Source organism: Triticum urartu, chromosome 4A, assembly GCF_056163025.1.
Source record: "Triticum urartu cultivar PI428250 chromosome 4A, HENAU_Tu73, whole genome shotgun sequence".
NCBI lineage: Eukaryota > Viridiplantae > Streptophyta > Magnoliopsida > Poales > Poaceae > Triticum > Triticum urartu.
The window spans coordinates 16,693,320-16,717,941 of NC_141876.1; positions in this window are offsets into that span (position 1 = coordinate 16,693,320).

The window sequence follows — 24,622 nt, forward strand, 5'->3', positions numbered from 1 at the left end:
TAATAATGAAGATCATCACACTTCTATTTACTTACAACTCAAAGATTACAACTCGATACTAGAACAAAAATATGACTCTATGTGAATGCCTCCGGCGGTGTACTGGGATGTGCAATGAATCAAGAGTGACATGTATAAAAAATGATGAATGGTGGCTTTGCCACAAATACGATGTCAACTATACATGATCATGCAAAGCAATATGACAATGATGGAACGTGTCATAATAAACGGAACGGTGGGAAGTTGCATGGAAATATATCTCAGAATGGCTATGGAAATGCCATAATAGGTAGGTATGGTGGCTGTTTTGAGGAAGGATATGTGGTGGGTTTATGGTGCCGGCGAAAGTTGCGCGGTACTAGAGAGGCTAGCAATGGCGGAAAGGTGAGAGTGCATATAATCCATGGACTCAACATTAGTCATAAAGAACTCACATACTTATTGCAAAAATCTATTAGTCATCAAAACAAAGTACTACGTGCATGCTCCTAGGGGATAGATTGGTAGGAAAAGACCATCGCTCGTCCCCGACCACCACTCATAAGGAAGACAATCAAAAGACAGCTCATGCTCCAACTTCGTTACATAACGGTTCACCATACGTGCATGCTACGGGACTCACAAACCTTAACACATGTATTTCTCAAATTCACAACTACTTACTAGCATGAATCTAATATCACCATCTTCATACCTCAAAACAATCATAATGAATCAAACTTCTTATAGTATTCAATGCACTCTATATGGAGGTTTTTATTATATCCCTTTTGGATGCCTATCATATTAGGACTAATTTTACAACCAAAACAAATTACCATACTGTTCTAAAGACTCTCAAAATAATATAAGTGAAGTACGAGAGTTCATCAATTTCTATAAAATAAAACCACTGTCGTGCTCTAAAAAGATATAAGTGAAGCACTAGAGCAAAATTGCCTAGCTCAAAAGATATAAGTGAAGCACATAGAGTATTCTAACAAATCATGATTCATGTGTGTCTCTCCCAAAATGTGTGTACAACAAGGATGATTGTGGCAAACTAAAAAGCAAAGACTCAAATCATACAAGATGCTCCAAGCAAAACACATATCATGTGGTGAATAAAAATATAGCCTCAAGTAAAGTTACCGATAGACAAAGACGAAAGAGGGGATGCCTTCCCAGGGCATCCCCAAGATTAGGCCCTTTAGCCTCCTTGAATATTACCTTGGGGTGCCTTGGGCATCCCCAATCTTAGGCTCTTGCCACTCCTTAATCCATAGTCCATCAAATCCTTACCCAAAACTTGAAAACTTCACAACACAAAACTTCAACAGAAAATCTCGTAAGCTTCGTTAGTATAAGAAAATAAATCACCACTTTTTGTATTGTTGTGAATTAATTCTTTATTTATATTGGTGTAATATATACTGTATTCCAACTTTTCATGGTTCATACCCCCCGATACTAGCCATAGAATCATCAAAATAAGCAAACAACATGCGAAAAACAGAATTTGTCAAAAACAGAACAGTCTGTAGCAATCTGGATATTTCGAATACTTCTGTTACGCCAAAAATCCTGAGCAATAATGAAGTCCTAGGAAATTTGTTTACTGATCCTCTGCAAAAAGAATCAGTATTTTATCGCGTTCTGTTAAAAATGAAAACTAATCTCTTGGGCGCAAAAGTTTCTGTTTTTCAGCAGGATCAAATCAACTATCACCGTAAGCTATCCCAAAGGTCTTACTTGGCACAAACACTAATTAAAACATAAAACCACATCTAACCAGAGGCTAGATGAATTATTTAATGCAAAACAGGAACTAAAAATAGTTGGTTGTCTCTCAACAAGCGCTTTTCTTTAAAGCCTTTTAGCTAGGCATTGATAATTTCGATGATGCACACATGAAAGGTAAGAATTGAAGCACAAAGAGAGCATCATGTAGCATGTGCAAAACACATCTAAGTCTAACATAATTCCTATGCATAGGCATCTTATATGCAAACAAATTATCAAGGCAAGCAAATCCTAGCATATGAAAGGAAGAAGAAAGAAACAATAGCAATCTCAACATAACGAGAGGTGATTTTGTAACATGAAAATTTCTACAACCATATTTTCCTCTCTCATAATAATTACATGTAGGATCATAATCAAATTCAACAATATAGCTATCACATAAAATTTTCTCAACATGATCCACATGCATGCAAAGTTGACACTTTTCCGAAATAGTGGGATTACTTTTACTTAAAGTTGATACTCTTCCAACCCCACTTCAATATTATTGCAAACATATTCATGAGGCTTAAATAAATTTTCAAGATCATAATAAGCATTATCACCCCCCCCCCAATCATGATCATTGCAATAAGTAGTAGACATAGAAAAACTAGCATCCCCAAGCTTGGGGTTTTGCATATCATTAACACAATTGGCATTAATAGAATTTATAGTAAAATCATTGCAATCATGCTTTTGATTCAAGGAACTATCAAGTATGGGTGCAATAGCAATAATCTCGTGTTTAACATAAGGAACTATAGCAAATTCATCTCCATAAATATTGGCATCATGGCCATAAGAGTAGAAAACATCATGTTCATCAAGGGATATTTCAATCAAATCATAGAAATCATAACTATCTATAGATTCATGCATATCATTATTTTCTATCAAAGCAACGGTCATTCTCTCAATAAATTCTTTGACATAGGCATTATGAGCATAGTTTTCATAGCAATATTTAAGTATGTCAAAATTTTCAGATTTGTAGAGAGTAATATCATACTTTTCAATCAAAGAAGCAACTTCATAAGCACCCTGAAAAGCAACAAATTCTTCAATTTGTTCGATATCATAGTAACTATAAACACCCTTTTCATAAGAAGATAAGATTTCATTATCATTAAACTCACATAGGCAGGGAAGGTGTTTTTTAGGGTTCTTAGAGCAACAAGTAAAATCATAAATTTCACAAAGATTCCAAGCATAGCATATAGCAGACAATTTATTTGATTCCATAAGAGCTTCCCTTTTTCAGACAAAATATGATGCACAAAATGATCATGCTCATCTAAAGATCTTCCCTCAACTAAACTAGTTGGGGTTTCAGCACGAGCACATATGGATCGAAGATGATCCAGGTAGAAAACTTTGAGTGGATCCATATCAATAGATTTTTAGCCAGCAAAGATGCAAGCAAATAGAAGGCACATGGAAACACAAGCAACATAAGATCGAACGGAAGAGGGGCGAAGAAAAGGAAAATCTTTTCCAAAATTGTTTTAGAAGTGGGGGAGAGGAAAACAAGAGGCAAATGGTGAATAATGTAATGCGAGGGATGATAGTTTATGATGGGTACTCGGTATGTCTCGGCTTGGCGTAGATCTCCCCGGCAACGGCGCCAGACTACCTCTTGAGCTTGTGTTGGTTTTTCCCTTGAAGAGGAAAGGGTGATGCAGCAAAGTAGAGTAAGTATTTCCCTCAGTTTTGAGAACCAAGGTATCAATCCAGTAGGAGACAACTCGACAAGCCACCGCATACCTGCACAAACAAACACCAACTTGCACCCAATGCGATAAAGGGGTTGTCAATCCCTTCACGATTATTTGCAAAGTGAGATCCGATATAGATGGATAAACGGTAAAGTAATATTTTTGGTATTTTTGTTTTATGGAACCGAAAGTAAAAGATTGCAAAGAAAGTAAATCGGAAACTAAAATTGTAGATCGGAAACTTATATGATGGAAAATAGACCCGGGGGGCATAGGTTTCACTAGAGGCTTCTCTCAAGATAGAAATTATTACGGTGGGTGAACAAATTACTGCCGAGCAATTGATAGAAAAGCGCAAAGTTATGACGATATCTAAGGCAATGATCATGAATATAGGCATCACGTCTGTGTCAAGTAGACCGAAATGATTCTGCATCTACTACTATTACTCCACACATCGACCGACTCCTGCCTGCATCTAGAGTATTGAGTTCATAAGAACAGAGTAGCGCATTAAGTAAGATGGCATGATGTAGCGGAATTAACTCAAGCAATATGATGAAAACCCCATCTTGTTATCCTTGATGGCAACAATACAATACGTGTCATTTCCCCTTCTATCACTAGGATCGAGCACCACAAGATTAAACCCAAAGCTAAACACTTCTCCCATTGCAAGAAAAACCAATCTAGTTGGCCAAACCAAATCTATAGTTCGAAGAGACTTGAAAAGATATCAAATCATGCATATAAGAATTCAGAGGAGATTCAAATAATATTCATAGACAAGTTGATCATAAATCCACAATTCATCGGATCTTGGCAAACACACCGCAAAAGAGTATTACATCGAATAAATCTCCAAGAACATCGAGGAGGACATATTGAGAATCAAAGAGAGAGAAGAAGCCATATAGCTACTAGCTATGGACCCGTAGGTCTGTGGTAAACTACTCACGCTTCATCGGAGAGGCAATGGTGTTGATGTAGAAGCCCTTTGTGATCGGATCCCCCTCCGGCAGGATGCCGGAAAAAGTCCCTAGATGGGATCTCACGGGTACAGAAGGTTGCGGCAGTGAAAAAGTAGTTTCGTGGCTCCCCTGGAAGTTTTCGGGGTATATGAGAATATATAGGAGGAAGATCTAGGTCGGGGGGTCACTGAGGGGCCCACAAGATCGGGGGACGTTGTCGGTGTCAAAACCGACGGATCTCGGGTAAGGGGTCCCGAACTGTGCGTCTAAGGCGGATGGTAACAGGAGGCAGGGGACACAATGTTTACCCAGGTTCGGGCCCTCTCGATGGAGGTAATACCCTACTTCATGCTTGATTGATCTTCATGATATGAGTATTACAAGAGTTGATCTACCACGAGATCGTAGAGGCTAAACCCTAGAAGCTTGTAACGCCCTCGATGCGGCTATATCTCCTACGTGTCGAAGCACGACTTAGAGGCATAACCGCATTGAAAGCAATGTCGCAAGTGAGGTAATCTTTGCAAACAACCCATGTAATATAAATAGAGGGGAAAAGATACATAGTTGGCTTACACTCGCCACGTCACACAAACACATAAATAGCATTACATTCATCCAATACACTCATGGTCCGACTACGGTACCAAAATAATCAACCCCCAAATGCGACAAAGTCCCCGATCGCCCCAACTGGGCACCACTACTGATCATCTAGGAAAGACACATAGTAACGACGAGAGTCTTCATCAAACTCCCACTTGAGCTCAAGCGCATCGTCTGGAGCGGTATCATCGGTCCCTGCATCTGGTTTTGGAAGTAAACTGTGAGTCACGGGGACTCAGCAATCTCACACCCTCGCGATCAAGACTATTTAAGCTTATAGGTAAGGCAAGGTATGATGTGGAGCTGCAGCAAGCGGCTAGCATATATGGTGGCTAACCTATTCACAAAAGAGAGCAAGAAGAGAAGGCAAAAGAACGGTCGAACAACTATGATCAAGAAGTGATCCTAGAACAACCTACGTCAAGCATTACTCCAACACCGCGTTCACTTCCCGGACTCCGTCGAGAAGAGACCATCACGGTTACACACGCGGTTGGTGCATTTTAAATTAAGTTAAGTTTCATGTTATCTACAACCGGACATTAACAAATTCCCATCTGCCCATAACCGCGGGCACGGCTTTCGAAAGTTCAAATCCCTGCAGGGGAGTCCCAACTTAGCCCATCACAAGCTCTCACGGTCAACGAAGGATATTCCTTCTCCCAAGACAATTCGATCAGACTCGGCATCCCGGTTACAAGACATCCTCGACAATGGTAAAACAAGTCCAGCAACACCACCCGAATGTGCCGACAAATCCCGATAGGAGCTACACATATCTCGTTCTCAGGGCACACTCAGATGAGACATCCTACGAGTAAAACCAACCCTCAAGTTGCCCTGAGGTGGCCCCGCAGTCTACTCAGTCGGACCAACACTCAAAGGAGCACTGGCCCAGGGGGGTTTAATAAAGATGACCCTTGGGCTCCGGAAACCCAAGGGAAAAAGAGGCTAGGTGGCAAATGGTAAAACCAAGGTTGGGCATTGCTGGAGGAGTTTTATTCAAGGCGAACTGTCAAGGGGTTCCCATTATAACCCAACCGTGTAAGGAACGCAAAATCCGGGAACATAACACCGATATGACGGAAACTAGGGCGGCAAGAGTGGAACAAAACACTAGGCATAAGGCCGAGCCTTCCACCCTTTACCAAGTATATAGGTGCATTAAGATAAACAAGATAATATGGTGATATCCCAAAAATAAACAATGTTCCAACAAGGAACGATCTCCAATCTTCACCTGCAACTAGCAACGCTATAAGAGGGGCTGAGCAAAGCGGTAACATAGCCAAACAACGGTTTGCTAGGACATGGTGGGTTAGAGGTTTTGGACATGGAAATTTGGGAGGCATGATAAGCAGGTGGTAGGTATCGTAGCATAGGCATAGCAAAAGAGCGAGCATCTAGCAAGAAAAGATAGAAGTGATTTCGAGGATATGGTCATCTTGCCTGCAAAGTTTTCCGAGTTGCCTTGATCCTCGTAAGCGAACTCAACGGACTCCTCGTTCACGAACTCATCTCCCGGCTCTACCCAAACAAGAACAACAAGTAAAAGGAGCACAATCAACCACGTGTAATGCTCAAGCAACAAGATGCAAATATGGTATGATATGCGGGATGCGATATGTGATGCATATGCAAGATTTGATAAGGAATGATTGAACCTGGCCTCAACTTGGAAATCCAAGAGTGCCACTGGAAAGGTGAGGTGATTTTGGTTGAAATTGATATAAAGATCACCGGAATCGGATGCACGGTTGGCAAGCAAAACAAATATGGCACCGGTCTGCGATAATCAGCAAGTGACCAACTAAATGCATCAAGTTAAATATGCTACAACACTCAAACATGGCAACAAAATACATGGAAGGGATCCACTCATGAAGCTTGACAAAATATGAGCACTGAGCTACGGCTAATTCATCCATTAACAGGTTCAAACAAGCATGGCAAAAGTGCAAATGATAACAGGTTTCAGACTTAGTGAAATTAACACAAGTCTGGAATTTATCATCAGGAAGCAATCTTTAGAGCATGAAAACTACAAGCTACAGGAACTTAACATGGCAAATCAAGGCATGGCATGAAGATACTCAAAGCACTTAACAAAAGTCCCTTAGTGACCTTGAGCCAAAATGGATCATAAAATACAATTGCAAGCATGTGAACATAGCAAAAACACAAACAGATTCAGACTTAGTGAAAAACTGGAGCATGCAAAACAGTTAACGAGTAGGCATGTTTACGAACTCGATGCACTCACTACAGAGCATGGCATGACAAACTAAGCATACACCAATCAAGAAGACATAGCATAGAAGCTAGACATGGCAAGAACAACAACATAGCATGCACAGATCAATAGCAACATCCTCGGCAAAATCGCTAAACATGTCAACAATCTGCCAAGATCTTTTTATAGCAAAAGTAGAGCTCGATTGACTCAAGATAGGGTGCTCCATAAATGCAAACAAAGACATGGATGTATAGAGCACCACAAAGTTAACAAAACATCCTTACTGATCATCCTCAAAAGAGGCACGTATCACTAGGAAACAACGTGAACATATGGCATAACAACAAAATCAGGACAAGGACTTAGTGAAATTCTAAGTCCCTGAAATCAGCATCAACGATTACGCTACTTTGCAAGCTTGTGCTAGTCACCAAAAATATCACAAAAATACATGGTATACACCCCTGTAAAGATGGAATGGCATATAACACAACACATGTAGAGCTCAGGATCATAGCATGCACACATAAATCATGGCAAAAATGACAAAATGCCATTTGCTGAAACAGATCTGACAAATTCCTCACATAGCCCTCTTCCAACAGCATTTCGGGCATCAAGATGAGCTCCAATGAAAATGATGCAATGAGATGAAATGATGTACTCGTGGAGGCGAACATTTTGATATGCTACACACACGAATCGGAGCTACGGATGCAGAGTTATGGCATGTCAAAGAATGCAAAATATTAGAATTTGGGGGCGAAAAAGTCAACCGAGATCTAGATCTGGCACTGTAGTGGTACTGTAGAAGCACTGTAGCAGCTCGCGCCGAGGTCGCCAGAAATGGACGTCGCGGTGGCCGGACTTGGCGGGAGCTCGCGGGAGAAGGGGTGCGGTCGCCGGATCCGGGCGTGGGGGCGCCGGATCGGACCGGAGGAGGAGTGGGGCGGCGTCGGGGTGGACTTGGCGGCGGAGGAGAGGGTCGGCGAGGTAGGTGCAGCGAGGACGAGGCGGAGCTCCGGCCGGCTCCGGCGATGGTGCACGGCGGCGTCGGGCGGCTCGGGCCGCCGGAGTTGAAAGAGCCGGGCGGCTCTGCTCCTAGGCGCGGGCGGCAGAGCTTCGGGCCGGGAGGGCCCCGCGCGGGCTCCCCGGGCCAGAGCGGTGGGAGGCGGCGCAGGTGCCACGTGGCGGAACAGCGTTGGCGGCGGCGGTGCGTTCGATTAGGGTTAGGGGATTTTAGCTAGGGTTAGGGTAGAATGACCCGAAAATTTCGGGGAGGTTCTTTAAATAGGGGTAGAGGGAGCTAGGAAGCTCCAAATGGAGTGCGGTTTGCGGCCACGCGATCATGATCGAACGCTCTAGACGATGGAGGGGGTTTTGGTCGGTTTTGGGCCAAATTGGAAGGGTGTTGGGCTGCAACACACATGAGGCCTTTTTGGTCCCTCGGTTAACTATTGGAGTATCAAACGAAGTCCAAATGGCACGAAACTTGACAGGCGGTCTACCGGTAGTAAACCAAGGACGCATGGCAAGTCTCGGTCCAATCCGAAAACGCTTAACACCCGCACACGAAAAAAAGGTAGAAAGGGACACCGGGTGGCATAGGAGCGCCGGAATGCAAAACGGACAACGGGGAAAAAGCTCGGATGCATGAGACGAACACGTATGCAAATGCAATGCACATGATGCCATGATATGAGATGCATGACAAAGACAACAACACACGGAGACAAAAACCTGACAATGATGAAATAAAATAACTTAGTGCCGGAAACGGCAAGAGTTGGAGTATAGATAAGGTAAATTACAATGTTTACCCAGGTTCGGGCCCCCTCGATGGAGGTAATACCCTACTTCATGCTTGATTGATCTTCATGATATGAGTATTACAAGAGTTGATCTACCACGAGATCGTAGAGGTTAAACCCTAGAAGCTAGCCTATGATCATGATTGTTGTTGTCCTACGGACTAAACCCTCCGGTTTATATAGACACCGGAGGGGGCTAGGGTTACACAGAGTCGGTTATAAGGGAGGAGATCTACATATCCGAATTGCCAAGCTTGCCTTCCACGCAAAGGAGAGTCCCACCTGGACACGGGACGAAGTCTTCAATCTTGTATCTTCATAGTCCAACAGTCCGGCGGAAGTATATAGTCCGGCTGTCCGAGGACCCCCTAATCCAGGACTCCCTCAGTAGCCCCTGAACCAAGCTTCAATGACGATGAGTCCAGCGCATAGATTGTCTTCGCCATTGCAAGGCGGGTTCCTTCTCCGAATACTCCATAGAAGATTTTGAATACAAAGATCGTGTCCAGCTCTGCAAAACAAATTCCACATACCACCATAGAGAGTATATTATTCCACAAATCCAATCTGCTGACAACTTTTCATAACGTGACGTCCTGCCGTGGCTCGGTCATTATGAACTGTTTTCCCTGCCTGCCATTGCACGTGTTGCGAGGCGGTTTTATTGGCACGTCTTGTCAAAGCAGAGATCATGTTCCCCTTATCACGGGAGTCTCATCAATACGGGCGTGGGTAACCCAATCGTGCTTGTTAATATGACTCCTCGATTTTAGGCAAGTTCCAAATAGGCACACGGAGGACGTTTGATATTTGCCCTTTTTATAAAGGGGCCAAGGCCTGTCCTTTTCTTCTCGCGCTCAATCCTTCCCTTCCCCCACCCCGAGTTCCAACACCCAAGGCTCAGGCTAAGTGCTTCGGACCTTCAACCATGTCTGGATCCAACCTTCAAGGCCGGTGGATGGCTTCCTCTGTCATAGAGGAGGACATCAAGAAGCTAAGGGAAGCCAGGTATCTGACCGCCGAAATCTCACACAGGCTGCCTGCTCAAGGGCAGGTCATCCCCACTCCCGAACCCAACGAGAGTTTCGTATTTGTTTCCCACTTCCTCTGAGGGCTAGGCTTTAGTCTTGATCCCTTTGTTAGAGGGCTCATGTTCTATTACGGGCTCGACTTCCACGATCTAGCTCCAGATTCCATCCTTCACATCTCGTCGTTTATCGTCGTGTGTGAGGCCTTCCTCCACATCACCCCACACTTCAGATTATGGCTCAAGACCTTCAATGTGAATTCGAAGATGATTGATGGGAGACACGCAGAATGCAGAGGTGCCATAATAAGCAAAGGCACTGATGCTCCATGGCCAAAGGGTTCCTTCCCGGAGGTGTCCAACGTATGGCAGCGGGAGTGCTTTTACATCACAGCTCCCCGAAGTACGAAGTGGGCAGCTGCCCCCGCCTTTCACCCGGGCCCCCCGCCACAACCGGCGTCATGGGTCAACAAGGGGCTGGACTGGGGGCCAGTTAATGACGTGCCGACATTGCAGAGTCGCATCCGAGATCTCCTCAAGAGAGATGTCAGCCTTGTCAAGGTAATGCAAGTCATGCTAGTTCGTCGGGTCCTGCCATGCCAACGTCGATCTCTCCGTATGTGGGAGTTCAACCCGGAAGGACCGCGAACTATTCAGTAGTTCTTCGGCGTGACTCTCAAAGAGATGTATGGATTGTTCTTCGGATCACGAATAAAGTGTCCGGTCACCACCGAGGATGCGGGTCTCAACTGCAACCGTCCAGATACCCAGGTAAGTAATTTTGCGGCCGAACATGCTGTCTTTTTATTTGTCACAACATCATTCTGAAAAAATCACTCTTGGCCAGGACTGGATAAGAAAGGCGAAGATGATCAGGTGTTCGGCCTCCCTTCCCAAAGGCTCACCGGATCCTATACTAGCCAGGATGCTTGAGCACGCACCTTATCAAGTGCCATCAGGGGAAGATAAAGGGAGGAATAAAGAAGCTGAAAGCGGGCCTCGCGCATTACTCATCCAAACCGGGAGGATTAGTGTCTCCGTGAAGGAGGATAACCGGGGAGAAGAATCTAAAATTCCCTCTCCCCAAGGAAAGAAGAGGACCGCCTCTGGGGACTTGGAACAAGGGTTTCCAAACGAGGGAAGAATCTTTCGCCAAGGGCCCTACCCCGGAGGGCATCCTTGCCGCACAGTGCCCATAAGGGGATCAGCCCTCCACCGAGTTGTAAGTGAACTAGAGTACTTTTGGTAAATATATCCTGCTTTATCTCCGAGGACAATAACCGAGACATATGTCTTGCAGTCCGGATCGTAGCCCTTCTCGACAGAGTTTGTCTTCGGGGGATCTTCTTCCGGAGATGATGGAGAGCGAAACGCCTCTCCCTGTCTCCCCGCCTCATGAGGCGGACGACCCTGAGGTGTCGTCACAGAGGATTTCTCCTGATCTGCCAAGGCCGGGAGGTAACCCTTCGGCCACCTGAAGTCCGGAGTATTCGGCTCCTAAAGGGAGCAACAGAAAGAGTTCGGGTATGTCCGGTGCATGACCGGACACACTGATGGGTCTTCTGGAGCAAGCGGCTATCTCAGAGGCGCATCGTACTTTAATGGGTACGGTGGTTGAAAGGATTTCATCCGCCGAAAGTGGGTTGCATGAAGCTTATGAGCCTGCTAAAAGGCTTTGAGGTACGCAAGGTAATATATATTTTTTTATGGTACCGCACACGCTAGGTGTGCCCTATACCGATAGTAGCCCCTGAGACTCGGGTTGCTGTCCAGAGGCGGCAAATAGAGGATCATAGTCCCAAGTAATGATCATGCTGCTCACATGTGCAGGCGGCTGAAGGTCCGGTGGCTGGCCGGACTGGTGAGTTTGCCGAACTGAGGCAGCAGCTTGATACGGCAGATGCCGACATCGTGCTTGTGAACAAGCGGCTTGACGAGGCATAGGGTATGTATTCTCCGGTGGTCAACAGATATTAAGAGGAGCATGATGCTAGTATCTATAACATGATGTGACTGCAGGTGGAGCTGCCGCCTGGAGACCCTTCGGGCGGAGCTTGCCCGAGCCAAGGAACAAGCCAGGAGAAGTGATGCGGCCGCCCTAAAGGCGGCCGAAGAGTTAAGAGCCGAACGGGCTGCTCATCGCCAAAGTGAAGATAAAATAGCCAAGATGGCCGTTGAGCTGAAGGATACTGCCGACCGGTATGAGCTTCTTGAAAAGGAAAGCCAAGCGAAAGCGATGGACCTGAAGAAAGCCATGGTAGCAGCCAAGGAAACCCGCTCTAAAATCAGAGCGGCGAAGGAGGAACTTCGTCAAGCCGGAGATATCACGGCTGGGAAGCCCTTTTTGTTGCGGACGAAGTTTGGAGATCCGAAGTATGCCCCTCTGGATCAATTATGGAGTGCTGCAGACATGTACTTGGACTTAGCAATGGGTGCTACTGACGCGACTGAGTTTTTCAAAGATCAAAAAGATCACGAAGTGGAAAAATTGTTCTGGTCGCAGTTCAGTGCTCCAACGGGTCCGCTGCTGTTAAATGAGCAAATGGCCGAGTGGGTGGAGCTGCATAGGTTGTCCGGGCTTTCCATGAGGTCTGTCGTGGATCATCTTTGGCCGGAAGGACCAAGGCCGAATAGTTATTTTGGTTTAGTGCAACGATTCCTTGGTGTTGTGCCGCATATTGACGCTGTAAAGAGGCCAGCGTGCAAAGAGGGTGCGTGGATGGCTCTTGCCCGTGTTAAGACATACTGGGCAGAGATGGATGCCACCGCTATTGCAACCCGGGGTCCAGCCATAGGCCAGGTCTCGGCCGAGCACTATTTTGAAGAAGTCCTAGAAGGCGCTCGTTTAATAGAGGCTCAGTGCTTGAAGAGTATCATGTTCGAGTGACATGTATCCCAATTGTAAAAACAATGCTATTTGGATTATAAAGGTTGTGTTTATACTTTTGCCTGAAAGTATTATGATGCCTCCTGTGCGGCCGTTTTATGTATGTATATAACCTGAAAGTTTGCAGTCGTCGGCTTCAGCCCCCACGCATATAATGCTGGGGTGTTCGGAAAAACGTGTATTCACACTTGATCCAACGTCTTGATCCATTAAGGAGGTGATAGCGCGGCAAACAAGGCAATCGGACTATATTGCTTTAACACTTTCACTTAGCCATAGGAGTTTGACAGTGGGGCTACTATATAGCCCCTGGTACTTCCGTGCTTATCTGAATACGGTGCGCGTACATACATGACCGGGAAACTGGTCCTTCATTAATGCGGGGGAATCGGGAAGATTCCGCTGAGTCCTCGAGTGGTTGACCAGTCTCGCGCTTTATCATGACAGTCAGTTTTCGGCTTTCTCCACTGAGGTGCTTGATGAAGCTACGTACCTAGGGGAGGGGCACGGACCCGTCCTAAGAACCCTACCCAAGGACGTCCCTAGAAGAAGTCACCTTTCAATCGACTTGAAGGTGTCCCACTCGACGGATTCAATACACTCGACAAAGAAGCTATCACTCGACCATGAAGCCAACCACTCGACTGCCAGAAGACCTAAAGTCACTCTGCAGGCAAACGGTCGGCTATTAAGTAGTCTTTATGGTCATTATAGCACTTTATTAGGGGCTTTACCAGTAACGCCCAACCTTAAATGTACCTTAAACCCGGCATCACTGAGGGCAGGGAAGGGCCGGCGAACTCTATATAAGCCACCCCCCTCCTCAGTATGAAGGGTTCGGACCCCTGTTATTCACACGCCAGTAATCCAATCGACCGCCTCCGGGCACCGAGACGTAGAGCTGTTACTTCCTCCGCGAAGGGCCTGAACTCGTACATCTTGGTGTGTTTACAACTTCCCAATAGCTGAGATCTAGCCTCTCCATACATACCCCCCTACATCACTGTCAGAGTTAGAACCACGACAGTTGGCGCCCACCGTGGGGTAGGAATCTTAGCGCCTGATTGGAGAAGTTGCGATTTTTCCGATCCCTTTGATCATGGTTTCGCGCGGAGTTTTGGTGGAGGGCCGCGAGATCCGTCTCGGCGCGCTCACGTTCATCGCCGACGACTCCGCCTAGCTTCAGGAGGCGCCACTCGACATCGACGCGCTCCCCATCCGCGGTGCGACGCATTTCCGCGCATGCGTTCGTGGCGTCCTCCTGCGGCAGCCGTCGACCCAGTGTCGGTCGGCCCCCGTATCGTCTCCCCGCTCTGTCTCCCACCGGCGCAAGCGCTCCGGTCGGTCGAGACTGCAGAGGTGGGTGAGGCATGCTGTGGCTCGCCAATCGGCCGCCCCGCAAGTCGCGGCAATCGAGCCCGACGAATCCCTCTGCGGCCTGTTCGACCTGTCGACTGGCTCCGCGGAGACCACATCCGAGTGCGACAGCAGCGACCCAGCGGCTGAGATTCTGGCGGTCGATGGAACACACAGTCCTCCCGGTTTCCCTCGCGCTGATGGAGGCGCGGCTGAGGGCGACCCGTCGCATCCCCACGATGAGCATCTCCCCGAACCTCTCACGTCATCACAGCGAGAGGAGCTTCGCCGCCGGAACACGGACGCCCTCCGCACCCCTATCATCGGTGAGTCCCCCGAGGCCCGGGCCTTGGAGGACGCGCGCTTGGCTAATTTGGCCGAGCGCACTCGACTGGAGAATCTCCAGCGAGCACTCGACGAGCGAGCGCGTCAGCGGGCTCCTGAGTCTAGTCGACGCCAGCTCTTCCCACCGACGCAGGTATATCGAACCCCAGTTCAGAATTTGGCCGCTGCGGCCCGTATAGCAGAATCAATTCAGCCCTCCCAGTCAGAGGCTGGCAGGGGCTTGTTGCAGATCAGAGCGTTGCTCCGGGCGGCGGGAAACCAGAATTCCGCCGTTTCTCAGTCGCGGAACAGGATCCACAGTCGATCCGTTGCAACAGATACAGTCCAGTCGGCTCACAGCCCGCGGTCGCCCCCGAGGCGTGAGGGACGTGGTGACCGGCATGATTAGTAGAGGAGGAATGAGCAGTATGATCACCGATCCGATCGTGATGATCGACGTCGAGTGCCAACCCCTCCCCCGAGGAGTGGGTCATATGCGCCTCGACATCGAGATGACAGGCGCCCCCATAGCATTGGGCAGAGGATTCCAGTCGACCCCAGGGACCCAGGCTTTGACGTGAGATCTGTCCTCGTGCAAGGCTTGGTTGACAGGAACAGGGCTCATCGGGAAGGCCAGAACAGAGATGCGCCCGCCAGCAGCAGAATACGTGTTTCAGGGCCAGAGTGTTTCAGTCGAGCCATCAGAGCCGCAGTGATTCCTCCCAATTTCAGGCTGGCGACTGGAATCAGCAAGTTCACCGGTGAATCTAAGCCTGACACTTGGCTCGAAGATTACCGAGTGGCTGTACAGATTGGCGGTGGCAATGATGAGGTGGCCATGAAGCATTTACCTCTCATGTTAGAGGGCTCAGCCAGAGCGTGGCTAAATCAGTTGGCACCCAGCAGCATTTACACTTGGGAGGACCTCTCCCGAGTGTTTGTCACAACCTTTGAAGGAACATGCAAGCGACCTGCAGGCCTTACAGAGTTGCAGTCTTGCGTGTAGAAGCCGAATGAAACTCTGAGGGAATACATCCAGAGGTGGATCACACTGCATCACTCGGTTGAGAATGTGCCAGACCATCAAGCAGTTTGTGCCTTCAAGGAAGGCGTTAAATACAGAGAGTTGAATCTGAAGTTCGGTCGAACTGGAGAGATGTCTCTGAATCGGATGATGGAGATTGCCACCAAGTACGCTAATGGTGAAGACGAGGACCGACTCCGGAGTGGCAAGCACAAGGCAGTCGCCCAAGAAACCGGAGGAAACTCCAGCCGGAAACAGAAGCGGAAGGCTGAGCCAGCCGCTCCTGCGGAGGCCCTGGCCGTAGCCCAGGGAAACTTCAAGGGAAAACCCAAGGGCACCTGGAAGCCCAAGAAAGTCAAGGATCAGGATGGAAACGATGTGTTGGATCTGCCATGTCACATCCACACCAAGAAAGATGAAGAGGGTAATTTTATTTACCCAAAGCATACCACTCGATAGTGTCGGCTCCTGATCCAGCAGTTTCAGGGCAAACAGCCCAAGGATAAGGAAAAAGAGTCGGACAGAGTCGAGGACAAGGAAGACAGTGACGATGGATACCCCCAAATCAATTCCACCCTGATGATTTTTGCTGATGTTGAAAGCAAAAGTCGACTGAAAGTCATTAACCGTGAGGTGAATATGGTTGCTCCGGCGACACCCAGTTATCTGAAGTGGTCTCGGACTGCCATCACATTCGACCAGTCCGATCACCCCACGCACATTGCCACCCCTGGGAGGCAAGCTTTGGTGGTCGACCCAGTTGTCGAAGGCACTCGACTGACCAAAGTCTTGATGGATGGTGGCAGTGGCCTGAACATATTGTATGCTGAAACATTGAAAGGGATGGGCATTCCGATGTCCAGGCTCAGCGCCAGCAACATGAGCTTCCATGGAGTCATTCCTGGAAAGAAAGCCGAGTCACTCGGCCAGATTGCTCTCGACGTGGTTTTCGGTGATTCAAAGAATTACCGCAAGGAGAAATTGACATTTGAGGTTGTGGACTTCCAAAGTGCTTATCATGCTATTCTGGGCCGGCCAGCTTATGCACGCTTCATGGCTCGACCATGCTACGTGTATCTCAAGTTGAAGATGCTCGGCCCCAGAGGTGTGATCACCGTTACCGGCAATAGGAAGAAAGCCGAGGAGTGTTTTCAGAAAGGATCGAAGATTGCTGACGCTCAGATGGCAGTTGTTGAGCTGCAAGAGTACCAGAAGACTGCTGATCCGAGTGAATTGCTATGAGCCAAGAAGCCTGCTTCAGAATCTGCTTTTCAGTCGTCCGGTGAAACCAAGACAGCTCACATTCACCCGACCGACCCCGACGCTGCTCCGACTCACATCTCGACGACGCTAGACCCCAAATAGGAAGAAGCGCTCATCCAGTTCCTCCGTTAGAACTGGGACGTCTTCGCATGGAAGCCTTCTGACATGCCTGGAGTTCCCAGGGGGCTGGCTGAGCACCGTCTACGAGTCGACCCAAAATTCAAGCCTGTGAAGGAACATCTTCGACGGTCCGCCGTCCAGAAGAAGCAAGCCATTGGCGAGGAGGTAGCTCGGCTCCTAGCAGCAGAGTTCATCCGAGAGATTTACCACTCCGAGTGGCTCGCCAATGTCGTCATGGTCCCCAAGAAGGACAAGTCACTTCGCATGTGCATTGATTTCAAACATATCAATCGGGCCTGCCCGAAAGATCATTTTCCTCTCCCTCGCATCGACCAAATAGTCGACTCGACTGCGGGGTGCGAGAGATTGTCTTTTCTAGATGCTTATTCCGGGTACCATCAGATCCGTCTGTATGGACCCGAGGAGATCAAAACAGCTTTCATCACTCCATTCGGATGCTTCTCTTACGTCACCATGCCGTTCGGCCTCAAGAACGCCGGAGCCACGTTCATGAGAATGATTCAGAAGTGTCTACTCACTCAAATCAGTCGGAATGTGGAGGCATACATGGATGATATTGTGGTCAAGTCACGGAAAGGTTCCGACCTGCGGGCTGACCTTGCTGAAACCTTTGCCAACCTCAGGAGGTATGATATCAAGCTCAATCCATCAAAGTGCACGTTCGGAGTTCCAGGTGGAAAGTTACTCGGTTTTCTCGTTTCCGAACGGGGGATCGATGCCAATCCTGAAAAGGTTGGCACCATACTCCGGATGAAGCGTCCTGTACGCGTGCACGATGTCCAAAAGCTTACAGGCTGCTTGGCCGCTCTAAGTCGATTCATTTCTCGTCTCGGTGAAAAGGCGTTGCCTCTTTACCGACTGATGAAGAAGTCTGACAAGTTCGAGTGGACTCCAGAAGCTGACGCAGCATTTGCAGAGCTCAAAGCTCTGCTCTCCACCCAGCCGGTGCTTGCTGCCCCAATCAGCAAAGAGCCTCTGCTGCTTTACATTGCAGCCACAGGACAAGTTGTCAGTACAGTACTTACGGTCGAGCGGGAAGAAGAAGGAAAGGCCTTCAGAGTTCAGCGCCCAGTCTATTATCTGTCTGAAGTTTTGACCCCTTCAAAACAAAGATACCCTCACTACCAGAAGCTTGTATATGGGATTTACATGACCACGAAGAAGGTTGCACATTACTTCTCTGACCACTCCATTACAGTCGTCAGCGACGCCCCACTGTCAGAGATTCTGCATAACAGAGATGCAACTGGTCGAGTGGCCAAGTGGGCGATTGAACTCCTTCCCTTAGATATCAAGTTTGAAGCAAAGAAGGCTATCAAGTCCCAAGCAATCGCAGATTTCATCGCCGAGTGGATTGAACAGCAACTTCCGACTCAAGTTCACTCGGAGCACTGGACCATGTCCTTCGATGGATCTAAGATGCTGAATGGTTCCGGTGCTGGGGTAGTTCTAGTCTCTCCCCGAGGAGATAAGCTCAGATATGTTCTCCAGATTCACTTCGATTCCTCCAATAATGAAGCAGAATATGAAGCACTTTTGTACGGGTTGCGCATGGCCATTTCACTCGGCGTCCGTCGCCTCATGGTCTATGGCGACTCAGATTTGGTGGTTAATCAGGTGATGAAGGAGTGGGACGTCAGAAGTCCGGCTATGACTGGTTATTGCAATGCAGTGAGAAAGCTAGAAAAGAAATTCGAGGGGTTGGAGCTCCATCACATCCCCCGACTGAAAAATCAGGCAGCTGACGATTTGGCAAAGATAGGCTCCAAGAGAGAAGCCATTCCCAGCAATGTGTTCCTGGAGCACATTCACTCGCCGTCGGTACAAGAAGATCCTTTTACAGAAGAAGCCCCGCAGCCGAAAAGTGCCACAGATCCGACTGAAGTCGAAGTTCCTGCTGTGGTCGACCTAGTCATGGAGGTCCTGGCTATCACTCCTGACTGGACGGTACCATACATCGCGTATATCTTGAGGAAAGAACTCCTGGAGGACGAGGAAGAGGCTCGACAGATCGTCCGCCGATCCAAGGCCTTCACAGTCATAAAGGGACAGTTGTATAGGGAAAGCGCGACTGGAATTGGTCAGAAATGCATAACACCAGAAGAGGGTCAGATAATCCTTAATGATATCCACTCGGGGACCTGTGGTCACCAAGCATCCTCTCGGACCATTGTGGCTAAAGCATACCGAGCAGGATTTTACTGGCCAAGAGCAAATGAGATGGCAAAAGAGTTAGTCGACAAATGTGGAGGTTGCCAGTTCTACTCCAACATGTCACACAAGCCCGCATCAGCCCTGAAGACCATTCCACTCGTCTGGCCCTTTGCTGTCTGGGGACTGGACATGGTCGGTCCACTAAGAACAGGCAGGAGCGGATTCACGCATGTGCTTGTGGCAGTCGACAAGTTCACCAAATGGATTGAAGCCAAGCCTATCAAGAATCTTGATGCTTGCACTGCTATCAGTTTCGTCAGAGGGCTAACATTCAGATATGGAGTCCCGCATAGCATCATCACTGACAATGGGTCAAACTTCGATTCGGACAAGTTCAGAGCTTTTTGCGCCTCCCAAGGCACTCGAGTCGACTACGCATCGGTCGCCCATCCCCAGTCGAATGGACAAGCTGAAAGAGCAAATGGTCTGATTCTCAAAGGACTAAAGCCTCGACTGATGCGTGATCTCAAGCACGCGGCAGGTGCTTGGGTCGACGAGCTTCCGTCAGTTCTGTGGGGATTGAGGACCACCCCTAACCGGTCGACTGGAAGAACTCCATTCTTTCTGGTTTACGGAGCCGAAGCAGTTCTGCCAAGTGATCTTCTTCACAATGCGCCCCGAGTCGATCTTTACACCGAAGATGAAGCAGAACAGGCCCGGCAAGACGCAGTCGACCTCCTAGAAGAAGAGAGGGAGATGGCCATGATCAAATCGACCATTTATCAGCAAGACTTGCGTCGATTCCACGCCCGGAATGTGAAGAGTCGAGCCTTCCAAGAAGGAGATTTGGTCCTCCGAGTGGATCAACAGAAACCACACAAGCTTGCTCCTACTTGGGAAGGCCCCTTCATCATCACCAGAGTCCTCCACAATGGAGCATATCACCTCTACAATGTTGATCGCCAGATCAACGAGCCACGAGCTTGGAATGCGGAACTACTCCGCCCCTTTTACACTTGAGCTCTCCCTTGGACGAGATGTAATAAAAAAAATTCCCGTAGTTCGTTTTTATCAAAGACAAGAGTGTTCCAATAATTGCTGTCACTTTTGTTTGCGTACGAAATCCCCCAGTGGGTGACTTAGCTGCGAATCCATTTCGCCTAAGTTTGAAAAATCCTACCGAGTGAAGAGCCAGACTCCCACTCGGGGGCTTAGCTGCAGCCCAGTGCTTGCCTAAGTGTTTAAAAACCTACCGAGTGGAGAGCGATCCTCCCACTCGGGGGCTTAGCTGCAGTCCAGCACTCGCCTAAGTTCTCTCACTTAGAGACTTAGCTGCAGTCCGGCACTCGCCTAAGTTTCGAAAAAATCCTACCGAGTGGAGAGCAATCCTCCCACTCGGAGGCTTAGCTGCAGTCCAGTACTCGCCTAAGTTCTCTCACTTAGAGGCTTAGCTGCAGTCAGGCACTCGCCTAGGTTTGAAAAAATCCTACCGAGTGGAGAGCAATCCTCCCACTCGGAGGCTTAGCTGCAGTCCAGTACTCGCCTAAGTTCTCTCACTTAGAGGCTTAGCTGCAGTCAGGCACTCGCCTAAGTTTGAAAAAATCCTACCGAGTGGAGAGCAATCCTCCCACTCGGAGGCTTAGCTGCAGTCCAGTACTCGCCTAAGTCCTCTCACTTAGAGGCTTAGCTGCAGTCAGGCACTCGCCTAAGTTTGAAAAAATCCTACCGAGTGGAGAGCAATCCTCCCACTCGGAGGCTTAGCTGCAGTCCAGTACTCGCCTAAGTCCTCTCACTTAGAGGCTTAGCTGCAGTCAGGCACTCGCCTAAGTTTGAAAAAATCCTACCGAGTGGAGAGCAATCCTCCCACTCGGAGGCTTAGCTGCAGTCCAGTACTCGCCGAAGTTCTCTCACTTAGAGGCTTAGCTGCAGTCAGGCACTCGCCTAAGTTTGAAAAAATCCTACCGAGTGGAGAGCAATCCTCCCACTCGGAGGCTTAGCTGCAGTCCAGTACTCGCCTAAGTTCTCTCACTTAGAGGCTTAGCTGCAGTCAGGCACTCGCCTAAGTTTGAAAAAATCCTACCGAGTGGAGAGCAATCCTCCCACTCGGAGGCTTAGCTGCAGTCCAGTACTCGCCTAAGTCCTCTCACTTAGAGGCTTAGCTGTAGTCAGGCACTCGCCTAAGTTTGAAAAAATCCTACCGAGTGGAGAGCAATCCTCCCACTCGGAGGCTTAGCTGCAGTCCAGTACTCGCCTAAGTTCTCTCACTTAGAGGCTTAGCTGCAGTCAGGCACTCGCCTAAGTTTGAAAAAATCCTACCGAGTGGAGAGCAATCCTCCCACTCAGAGGATTAGCTGCAGTCCAGTACTCGCCTAAGTCCTCTCACTTAGAGGCTCAGCTGCAGTCAAGCACTCGCCTAAGTGTTTAAAAATCCTACCGAGTGGAGAGCAAACCTCCCACTCGGGGGCTTAGCTGCAGCCCAGCGCTCGCCTAAGTGTTTAAAAATCCTACCGAGTGGAGAGCAAACCTCCCACTCGCGGGCTTAGCTGCAGCCCAGCGCTCGCCTAAGTGTTTAAAAATCCTACCGAGTGGAGAGCGAACCTCCCACTCGGGGGCTTAGCTGCAGCCCAGTGCTCGCCTAAGTGTTTAAAAATCCTATCGAGTGGAGAGCAAACCTCCCACTCGGGGGCTTAGCTGCAGCCCAGCGCTCGCCTAAGTGTTTAAAAATCCTACCGAGTGGAGAACAAACCTCCCACTCGGGGGCTTAGCTACAGCCCAGCGCTCGCCTAAGTGTTTAAAAATCCTACCGAATGGAGAAGCAAACCTCTCACTCGGAGGCTTAGCTGCAGCCCAGTGCTCGCCTAAGTACAAGACACAACCCAATCCGCGAGTCGACTGCTACCTTCCCCTTCGGAGCTGCGCCGCAAGTACAAGGTTATTCCGAGTGAAGACCAAGATCCACTCGACGAATCAAACCATGAAGATATTCAACAAGAAATCAAAATCAGATAAAGCCTAAAAGGTCCCAGACCTCAAAGTACTCGAGCCCTCGGCTCGGCAGAGTTTAACTGTTACAAGTCCACTCGGCATCCCGAGGCAAATTTAAGGCAGAGTTTAACGGTATTCCGAGGTAAAATTAAAGTTTTTCACTCCTCAGGAGGAGGACTGGAAGGGGCGACGAACTCATCCAAGTCGATCCCGTCGGCAATGCGGGTGGCAGCGGCGATAAAAGTCTCCATGAAGTCTTGAAAGCTGTGCTTCTTGGTATTGGCAACTTGGATGGCCGCCAGCTTTTCTTCTCGCGCCTCCTTGCAATGGACGCGGACCAGAGACAGAGCGACATCGGCACCGCACCTAGCAGAAGATTTCTTCCATTCCGCCACTCGACCTGGAACTTCGTTAAGTCGAGCCATCAGAGACTCGAGGTCGTTCTGAAGCGTCGTCCCAGGCCAGAGTGATGTGTCGATCCGCGACATCGCAACTTTCAGCCAAGCCAGATAGTCAACGACGCTGGCAGTATGAGACTCCAGACGGAGCACGTTCATTGCAGCCTCGTCCTTCACAAGAGAGTTAACAGGGTCCAATCTTGGCTCCACTCGACTGGTCTCCTCTTCAAAGTTCTGGCAGAATTCTGCAAACACGATTCAAGAATAAGACAGTGGTCGTACGCGGGCTCGGCAACTACGAGACAGTCGGGTTGGAATAATTACCTTCGAGCATGACGAACAGCTTCTTGGCGAGCCCTCCGAGATAAGCCTCCAGATCTTTTGCCTTCCCCGCCAGCTTGCCCGCCTTGTCGTGCAGAGCCATCTTCTCCTTCTTCAGTCGACTGGCATCTCGATTAGCTGCCTCGATAGCAGTCTTCAGTCTGGAGTTCTCCTGTTCAAGAGCCCCGACCAAAGCCAGTTTCTCTTCCGCGAGCTTCGTTTTGCTCGAGGCCTCCTTCTGTGCCTCTGCAAGGTCTTGGTCCTTCTTCTTCAGAGCTTCCTCCAGTTTATCTGCGGCGCGTCGAGTGGAACCAACATCAAGAAGGGACAAGAAAGAAAAGACACCCGCTAAGAATAGAGAACCTCACCAGCCATACCTTTTTCTTCTTCTTCGCCTTCTTCAAATTCTCCTAGGCAAGCTTCAAGTTAAGGTTGAGCTGGATCTACTGATTCTCCAACTCAGTATAGCGAGCTACAAGTTCACAGGATTTCTGCAAAGAAAAAAACCAGTCGACAGACGTCCAAGATAAGTTACTTCCGAGTAACTAAGAGACAATGACGACGTTTCTAAGACCACAGCCGAATCAAAAACATTCGACAGTAATCTCGGGGACTACACCCAGTGGGTGCACTCAGCGTGCCCCCACTGGTTCGACCAAAAAAAAGGATAAAGAGAGAAAAATTTCCACTCGACCTGGCCCGACCAAACCGAGTGAAGAAATACAGCTATAGCAACGCAATGTAAAGACTACAGTCGACTGCCAGCAGTCCATCGTAGTCTCGGGGACTACACCCAGTGGGTGCACTTAGCGTGCCCCCACTCATCCAAGGATTGGCAGACACACCCAGTGGGTGTACAGATACAGATACAAAAGATCTTCGGAAAAGAGACTCTTCAAACAGCATATCATAACAGACTAAGTGTTGAGTCGACTGACCTGGACGTTGCTCTGAAGAGCCGAACTCGCGTCATAGGCTGCTTGGCTGGCCTCCCGAGCCATCTTCACTTGCTCCATCATGATCCCCGCCTGGCGTATAGCCTCCTTCGCAGCAGCCGCTTGGTCCTCAGGGGCGGGGTACGCAGCAAAAAGCGAAGGTGGATCCACAGTCGACGCCGAGGGCCGCGCACTCACCAGACGAACGGCGAAGGTCACAGAAGCCCGAGTGATGTCACCACCATCTCGAGCCACGGCCTCGGACGCCGGAGCGGATTGGGGGGTCTTGTCAGCCGACGCCCCCTTGTGCCTCCTCACTCTCAATGGACCGTCGTCGTCGTCATCCGGGAGGTCGATAACATGAGGAGAGGCTACAAAGGAAAAGTTCAGTCGACCAGGGTTGCAATAAATGATTAGTCGACTCAAAGCAGAACGTCAGTAATCGTACCAGGGTTGGAGGTAACAGCATCCTCCATCTCTTGGTCGTCACCCTTGGCGGAGACCTCAGAAGTAGCAGCACTGCAAAACTCGAAAGTCAGTCGGTTGGCTCAATGAATCGACCAAGGATCTATCCATGGTCGACGAAGGAAAGCAAGTTTTATTACTACCCAGAAATGGTAGGGACAGCTATCTTCATCTTGGGTAGAGCCTTGGGCGGCTTGGACAGCGTCGTGCGTGGGAGCTTGGGGACCTTCCCA